We start from the raw sequence: 8,315 nt of genomic DNA, 5'->3' as shown, positions 1-8,315 counted from the left end.
ACAGACCGGTTGCAGTTGGTGAAGTCCTGCAGGGTTTCTTATTTGCAAAGAAACTTTGTATTGCACTCGATTAGGGTTGTTGAAAGTTGCTGGAAAACATTGAACAGCTGAAAGTGAAATGTGGCAGCTTAGGGGAAATAATCACAGTTCATGATTATCAGCCTCTTGATAACAGAGAGCTTTAGTAAGATTTACATGTACCATTTCAACCGTTCTGCCACAAAATGACCTATTTTCCATTTTTAGAGCTATTTTAGTTCTATGAAAAACAGTAAAACCCACCCTGCATCATTGGATTAGCAAGATTTATGAAGTTTCCTGGGTTTTTTTCCATCCTGTATCAAGAAAAAAGACCAAAGTTGCAAAGCACAAATGAAAAATTAAATGATCTCATTGCTCTACAACTAAGAGTGGGTGGTGTTGAAAACTACTGTCCTAATAACACAGGACAAGACTGACAGCACTAAAAAAAGGGCTAGAAAGAAAACACAGCTAGAAATAAACCATCCCCTGCATCAGAGCACTCCTTAATAGGTAGGAAAATATGTTCCTATTCCTACACAAATAGATTGTACAGAACAGCATCATTTTGTGTACAACACCTACTTCAAAATGGCCCACAGAGATGTAATGCCTAAAATAAGAAAACAACCAAGCTTGTGTCCATGTTCCACAAAACCCCAAATTTCATTCTAATACTATAGCATGAGAGCAGTTATAAGTATATACTAAAATATATTTATTGAAGAAATCAATAAATATTCTAATACTAAAATATATTGAAGAATCCAAAGAAACACAGATTTAACTTAAAGGCTTAACTAAGCCCCAAAGACCTCCAGGAGAGCTTAGGTCTGTGTTTAAGAGATTATTTGAATAGGGCCAATTAATTTTAGTTGAAGGCATGCAAAGCTGAAGCTTTACAAGACTTACAGCACTGATGGGAACAGGCTGTCACCACCAAATCTCACCCCCAAATGCACTTCATGTTTTGCTGTCTGAGCATTAAACAACTAAACTATTAAGAGTTTGAGAGATGATATTGTAAGCATTCAACCAAAGAATTATTGCAGATGGTGGTAGGGCCACCTGTAATCACAAGCTGCCTGGTATGTGCCTTCACATTACCTTATTTTCAACTGCCTCTGACTTTGTCAAGACATAGACCTTTTTTCTATACCAATGCCATATTGCTTTGCAAGCAGTGAAGACGTCTCAGTCATCACCAAGATGAGATTCCAAAGTGTACTTTTGGCCCAGGTTGAGGTTGCCCATAATTTTGTTGAATAATCTAATAGCTTCCAAAGCAAAGCCTGAGACTGGGATTTGCCACAGACTGCTGCAGTGAGGGATGCCCTTTTTGGCATCCCCACAAACCTGATCAGGCCCTGAGCCTGGTGAAAAGCAAATCACAGGCCCAAGAAACCCTTGTGTGAAAGAGAAGGGCAGGAATTCTGGCATCCAGCTGCACTGGCACATTCCTCAGCTCTTCTCTGCATACAGCACACCCACAGGCTTTGTTGCAATGCACAATACAAGGGATTGAATTTACACATCATTTAATCTCATTCTTTTCATTCTGATATTCCCTAGTGCTTGGGTGCTTCAAGTCCCTTTAGGATGAAGGACCTGAAGGACATGAAGCCATCCGCAAAGCCTTCATACAAAAGTACCACCTAAGCTCCTCTAAGTATTTGCATTTCAACTAAAAGCAACACAAAATAAGTGTAAGAAATAGCCCAAAAAGAGAAAAAAAATCAGTTTCCTTTTCTTGTAACAGCCAAAGGAGCTACACATTAGGATAGCCCCATTAGGACAGCTGTGTAACAAGCACAGGCTCAATGTTAGAGGTGCTTCCACAGGTCCCATAAGCACAAGCAGTGCCAGGATGTTGCTGTGGCTCACTACTGGGGATAGACAGTGCTTTTACACAGTTAAAGTAATACTTGGTACTACTTATTTATAGCTCCACCATCAGGTGTTATTGGAAGAGGTGCTATGTAGAGACCCAATTCAAATTAAGTGTTAGGCTCATTTTAAAAGTAAGTCTTCACTTTAAAACAGGACTAAGTCTTGATAGCATCCAAGTCTTGCAACGTGACTAATTTTAAGCAGCAGAAATCCTATGAGATCTGGTATTTAGCAAGATTTCTCATCCACATGCCTTCCAGCTTGAGAAGCAATTCAGAACCAGAGCGATGGGCACGCATCCAGCTTTAAAGATACGACACGGACTAATCTCTATTTTAATCCCCCCTTCTCTCCTGCTGAGTATTTTAAAACACAAGTTTTTGGCTTTGAAGTTTCTGACTTTATCACTCAAAGTTTGGAGCTGATAGCTCTTGGTTCAGTTGAGAATGAAGCCATTCATGACCTTACCTGGCAGTTACCTTTCCCTGCTCTCCGACTTGCGTGAAGAACAAGGCACTGTTCTACCCAGCCAGTGAGGATCAGCACTGCTAGCAGCTGGTGGAGGACAGAGACTGCTGCCCCTTAGGGGCCATGTTCCTCTGGGATATCCTTCTCTCCAGCTGTGGCCTCCAGAGTCCTGTTCTCACTGCATCAGAACATCTCAGAAACCCTCTTAACCTGTGTTTGCCCAGGTGGAAGCAGTGATTTGAGCTCTGAGACCACTAGGTCAAACCATGGACATCACTGACATTCAGACACCGGTTAAAAGAACAGCGCTGACTTCTCTATGCTGGCGCTCCATATTCCAGCTTGAGGCTGATGGAACACCTTTAACTACCCTTTGATGCAGTGTAATAGCAGCTTGTTTAGATCGAGTGAGGCTGCGATGGGGATTAGATCATTTTTATATGATGCAGGACACAACAGGACTTTAAAACCTGTTGAAGCCTCTGAGCTTCTCTGCAATGCAGTAGATTAAGTTACAGAGGAGCACAAGAGTCCCAAGGATGTGCCAGTGATTCAGCGCACCAAGCTCTGAGCAAACATGCCCAGTGGATGATGCATCCCAGTGATCTGACAACAACCCTGCCTGTGCAGCACCAAATTGCCCTGGATTGGCTTCCCTGTTTTATCCGTCAGCCCCCTGCAAACCAGGAGTAGGGAGAGAAGCTTGCTTTTCCTGACACCATCCAGATGCCAAACATCAGCATCCCTCTGCATGGGGCAGCATGTGGCCCATGTAGGCAGCAGCCTGCCTCAGATTCATCCCCTGAGCAGCACCAGTTGCAATGAAAGGTGGTGGGAGCAAGCAGGGCAGGGGTGGGAAGCAAATCTGTTACACTTGTGCTGTGCCATCAGGAACATCAAACAGGATATTTCAGTTGGAAGGGACCTCCAGTGATCATCTGGTCCAACTGCCTGACCAAACAAACTGCCTGATATACAAAATACTAAGCAGCAGCCTTATTTCTGGTATTTCCCCCTTTTTAAGTCTCAAAACTTGCAAACAAACTTACTTTTTGCATGAGTAATATATTAGATTATTTGCAGCCTTTCTCAGTGCTGGAGGGTGAACATGATGTCCTTACATCCTGATGCTTATAAATAATTCAGGGCACAGCAGAACTCTTCACTGAAAACTACTGCAGCCTTTTCCAGAGCTGGTTTCCAACCCTTTCCAGGACAGCTGCACAAGATAATGCAGAAATGAAAAGCAAATCATGCTGATCCATATTCCATGACTTGCCAGCTGCTGCCGGTGCAGAAGCATGCATGGTCCTGGCAGGAAGGGCAGAGCCTCAGCTCTGGAGGAGCCAGGTCTGCATGGTGCCAGTGCCTGCAGCCAGGGCTCAGGAAGGACCGCTTCCTATACCAGCCAAAAGGATGCAGGGATTCATGGGTTTGGACAATGGGAAGAAGCCAGTGGTGTGATGGGGAGGCTGCTGCACCCCGAGTTGCGGGGGGGTGAGGAAGGCACAGCATGGCTGAACAAGAGATGCTGATACCCCATAGGCATACCTCCCCTGCACCATGATAGCAGAGGTAACAATGGGCACTGAGGGAAGCAGCTGGCTGTGATCAAAGCAGCAAGCTGGTGGGCAGCAGTTTCAACAAGCTGACTTACCAAGAAAGCCCTAGAAAGGGCCAGTGGTGAGGCACCAGTGTCAAAAGCACTGGCTCCCCCACTAACTGCACAGCCACTTACACACTTCTCTTGCTTTTCCATGTGGCCTCTAGATCAATCCTTCACCTCCATCTTCTTCAAACCAAACGTGCCAAGTAAAGATGAAGATTATTAGGAACCATTCTTTTCTCCCCCTAGAGCAAATGAGACAGTCAACACTACCTCTGTGCTCACAAAAGCCACAGAGCTGGGTACCCTTCTTCTTCACTGCTCATTTGGATGCATCCCCCAGGTCCTTCGGGAGGGTTTCCTTTAGGGTCAGAATGAACAAGCTAAAGCAGCAATACTCACAGCTTCAGGCTTGGGTAGGGTTTTCTCTGTGTTTGCACCAAGAGTAGCAACTGGAGCTCCTAGAACAGTAAGAAAAGCGTTTGCAATGTCTTTATCATGGCATCCACACACCACAAAGCCTGTCCTTGGCCAGAGGTGGGCTAGCACGTAAAGCACAGCCCACTCTGCTTGCAGAAAGCCTTTTGCATCCCATTGGTATCACCTAATTCCATTGATTTCAATCCTGCAGAGCTGAAATGAAAGATGGCTGTGTTGGCTCTCAGCCTGTCACAGGTAACAATCTATTGGGTTACATTTGGAGCTTACCATAAAGTAACTGTGCTGAAAGACCTCTACGCTATTTCCACACCAATGGTCATTACTTAAAGCATTAACAGAAGTGGTCTGTGCAGGAGCTCAAAAAGAAGGGAGGGAAACGTACCAGAAACTACAAACTTCAACGCTGTGGAAAGTGTTGGTCTGTGTATTTCACGCCTACTTGTGCCTCGAAGTTACTTGTGGAGCCTATTGATAACAAAAACATGTTTAATTTTGCCTGTGATCAAACACATGATGCGGCAGCAAGCAGCGCACCTCAGGGAAATGTCACAGTTTCGGGGATGGTGAGTGGGCAGCACAGCTCTCAGCACATGAATTAACGCCACCATTCTTTAAACATCTCAGTTTTTCCATTTCTCTGCCGTGCTTTTTCAGTACAAACACTAGCTGTCACGATCAGCGCTCCTGCTGCAACGTCCCTGCCTGCATCCTCATAGAGCATCCCCACGGCTCACTCACAAACCTAAGAGTGGGACTGTTTTTAACACTTACAGGCCAGCGGCTGGAAAGTGCCCTTTAGCCCAGGTGAAAAGCATCATCTCACCCCGAAAGCAGCCATCAGGAAGGTGCATCCAAGGGCATGTGCAGGATGCACCTTCCGGAGGCTTTGTTGCTGCTGCGGTACCTATGGCCAGGGTCTGACAGCAGAGCCACACACCAGCACACACTGAGACCCAAGCTGACTGCTTAGAGGAAACAACCAACCTCCAAACCATTCTGAATTGAGAAACTTAATTCAGGCCCCAGCACAGAGCAAATTAAGGCTGGCAAGTTACGAAACCCTCATAAACCAGGGGTGATACGGTCTGTCGTGACACACGACCACAGCACGGCACCTGAACCGCAAGGAGGATGCTGGTAGGTGAACTCCCACGGTGACTTCCCTACTGCCTGCTGCAGCAGCACTGTCCGGAGGGAGGGAAGCGGGAGGGAAGCGGGAGGGAAGCGGGAGGGAAGCGGGAGGGAAGCGGGATGCGCGGCCGCTCACGGCAGAGCTGCGGAAGCTCCCTCTCGCGGCTGTTCCGAGCTTCGCTGCGAGGCTGAGGGGACTCCCGGTGCTGGCACCCGGGTCCCCCGGGCCGGGCAACCCCGAGCCGCCGGGATGCGGCATCATCCACGGGAGCGCCCGCGCCTGGTTTTGCCTCCAATGGAAGCAGCCGCCCCTAGTCCGACCCTCTGCCCCTATTACTGCACATGGTAAATGGGGTCTGACAGGTTCAGAGAGGAGAGAAGGCTGGAAAAGAAATTCAGACACAAAGCTCGTCCCCAGGCTGGAAGGAGTCCATTGAGAGCAAGATCTCAGCAAACCCTACGTTTTGGAAACTTACTGGGGACAATTTAAAAGGCTAGTCCTAATCTCACAAGAACCTGCAGGGACAAGACAAGGGGGAATGGGTTTAAACAAGGGGGAGATTGAGATGAGCTCTTAGGCAGAAGCTCTTCCCTGTGAGAGTGCTGAGGTGCTGGCACAGGGTGCCCAGAGAAGCTGTGGCTGCCCCATCCCTGGCAGTGTTCAAGGCCAGGTCGGACACAGGGGCTTGGAGCAAGCTGCCCTAATGGAAGGTGTCTCTGCCCATGGCAGGGGTTGGAACTGGATGAGCTGTAAGTTCCCTTCCAACCCAAACCATCCTGTGATTCTGTGATTCTAACCTGGGGGGAGATGGGACAGAGGAGCTTGAATATCCAGCAAAATCAGACAAAAAGCAGGTTAAGTGGTTAAATTCTCTCCTCTTTAGCACAACTTTTCCATTCTAACTCACCATGCCATCTCCACAGCCTCAGCCCGCTCTGGCCCTTGTGCAGTAATTGCATTGTGTGTCCTGTGTTTCTGACCAGATCCCACCCACTGTAGGCACTGCGATATATGCTAGCCCAGAGCAGCGAGTTCAGCCAGGAATGCCTCCAGCCCACAGACACCCAAGAAAACCTAAGGTTCCTTTGCTGTTCAGGCAGCTCTCCTCAACAGAGGCCGTTTGACAACAGCTATCATGGCTATTTGTTAAATGAAAGGAGTAGTGAGAAAATAACTTCGTGGCATATTGGGCTAGCAGATTGCTCAGACATTGTACAGTGACAATAAAGCCTTTAGGATCCTCGGATTGACATATATAACGAATGTAGCTGTCAAACTTTTGTGCAGCAATTGCATCTTGCATTGACGACCTATTTCATTGACCAGGAGTCATTCACATGGTTGTGGTGATGCTATTTACGGAGCCCAGAGGACAGGGGCATTGCTTCAATGTAAATATTAATATCCATGTTCCTTTTGAAATACATAATTCTGTATGCAACGTATGCTACGTGCACAACTTGGTACAGGGACAGAGGCATTATTCTGCGCGGAGAAGGGGGCCTGGAGCTGCTGGGGTTGTTGTTCATTCACTGATTCATTATGTGGCCTTTGGAAAGGCACTTAGTCATTCTGCAGTTTAATGCTGCTCTCTGTAGAGTGGAGAACAAAGCCCCAGCACAAACCACACTCACCGTTATCAGTCAGAGTGGCAGAGGTCGAAGAGGCAGCACACGGTCAAGGGGCTCCTCTAAGCAGCCCTTGTGTGCATGAAAGCCAGAGGCACGCTCAGGATGGATGTGCTCTTCTGAAACAGCTTCTTCTTCCTACCAAAGCAGTGGCAGGGTCAGCTTGGTCTACCAAGCACAGCGGCTGCTGTTTGCCCATCACCTTAACTTTGGTTATGGTCAATGACCTGCCATGAAGTCAGTGGCACTGGAGAAAACAGGCAGACAACAACCAAGCGGGCAAATCAGAACTTAAAGGAGGACAAAACCCTCATATGTATATATACATTATATATATATAAATATATATACACATACACACATTATATATATAAAAGCAAGGATTACTCTCACACCATTTGTTACACAGTCAAGCCCACAAACAGGTTGTGTATCTAAAGGTAGGGAACACAAACTCATATCCCCAGGGAAAGGTAAGCAACTTCTCAAACTGTCTGTAGAGGCTATTATTAGCCCTGCACTAACACTGACATAAGCTTGAGCCCAAAGCCACAGAGTGCAAGCGCTGTATCCACAAAAAGAGATATTCACAGCTCTGCAGCTCAAATGTGCTGGGCTTATACTCCGGTGCCAGCATTGTTTGAGGAGGCTGTAATTATAGACAGGACTTGGACAGCATGGACTTGGAGAGGGCACAATAACCCAGCTCGGGGTGCTGGGGTCAGCAGGCACATCGTTCTCTAAGTGTAACAGGCTTTGTTTGTTCAGTCGTTCCTTTAGTCATTTTCACTTTAAAATACCAAGAAATTCCAGAGATGGGAAGTTCATCTCTGCCCCCCAAAATACAGTATTGCCTGTGGAAAAAACAACTTGGTAAGGTGAGCATTTCACAGTCTGTTTGTGTACCAAAACATATATACCTAGGAAAGAGAGCAGGAGCTCTATGTCACTGTGCCTTGGGTCCTAAAGACAGAGAATGGAGCCAGGACGGAGCAGAGAAGAGGGAAGGAGCCTTATCCTCATTCACATCACAGCCCTGTAAGGCTTCAGCCCCAAAGACATACCTGTATAGTGAAACATCCATGGAGGACACTCTTGTTTGGCACAGGAGGGTTCTGCAGTTGGACTT

The 8,315-nt window shown here is 46.9% G+C and overlaps 1 long non-coding RNA gene across 1 annotated transcript; it reads right to left on the bottom strand.

Annotated features, from left to right (window-relative positions):
- Nucleotides 1–3,428: 3,428 nt before the first annotated feature.
- On the bottom strand, nt 3,429–4,639 carry LOC133219744 (uncharacterized). The gene is made up of 3 exons (XR_009727509.1): nt 4,388–4,639; nt 4,037–4,230; nt 3,429–3,598 (listed from the first exon to the last, which is right to left on the bottom strand). It is a non-coding gene; the product is annotated as an uncharacterized LOC133219744 (long non-coding RNA).
- Nucleotides 4,640–8,315: the final 3,676 nt, after the last annotated feature.

The sequence above is a fragment of the Neopsephotus bourkii genome, unplaced genomic scaffold (genome assembly GCF_033783945.1).
Source record: "Neopsephotus bourkii isolate Nb327-2 ecotype Australia unplaced genomic scaffold, CSIRO-AGI_Nbou_v1 NB_1373, whole genome shotgun sequence".
NCBI lineage: Eukaryota > Metazoa > Chordata > Aves > Psittaciformes > Psittacidae > Neopsephotus > Neopsephotus bourkii.
Note: the sequence above shows the minus strand (reverse complement) of the source record. Positions and strands in the feature narration are given on the sequence as shown.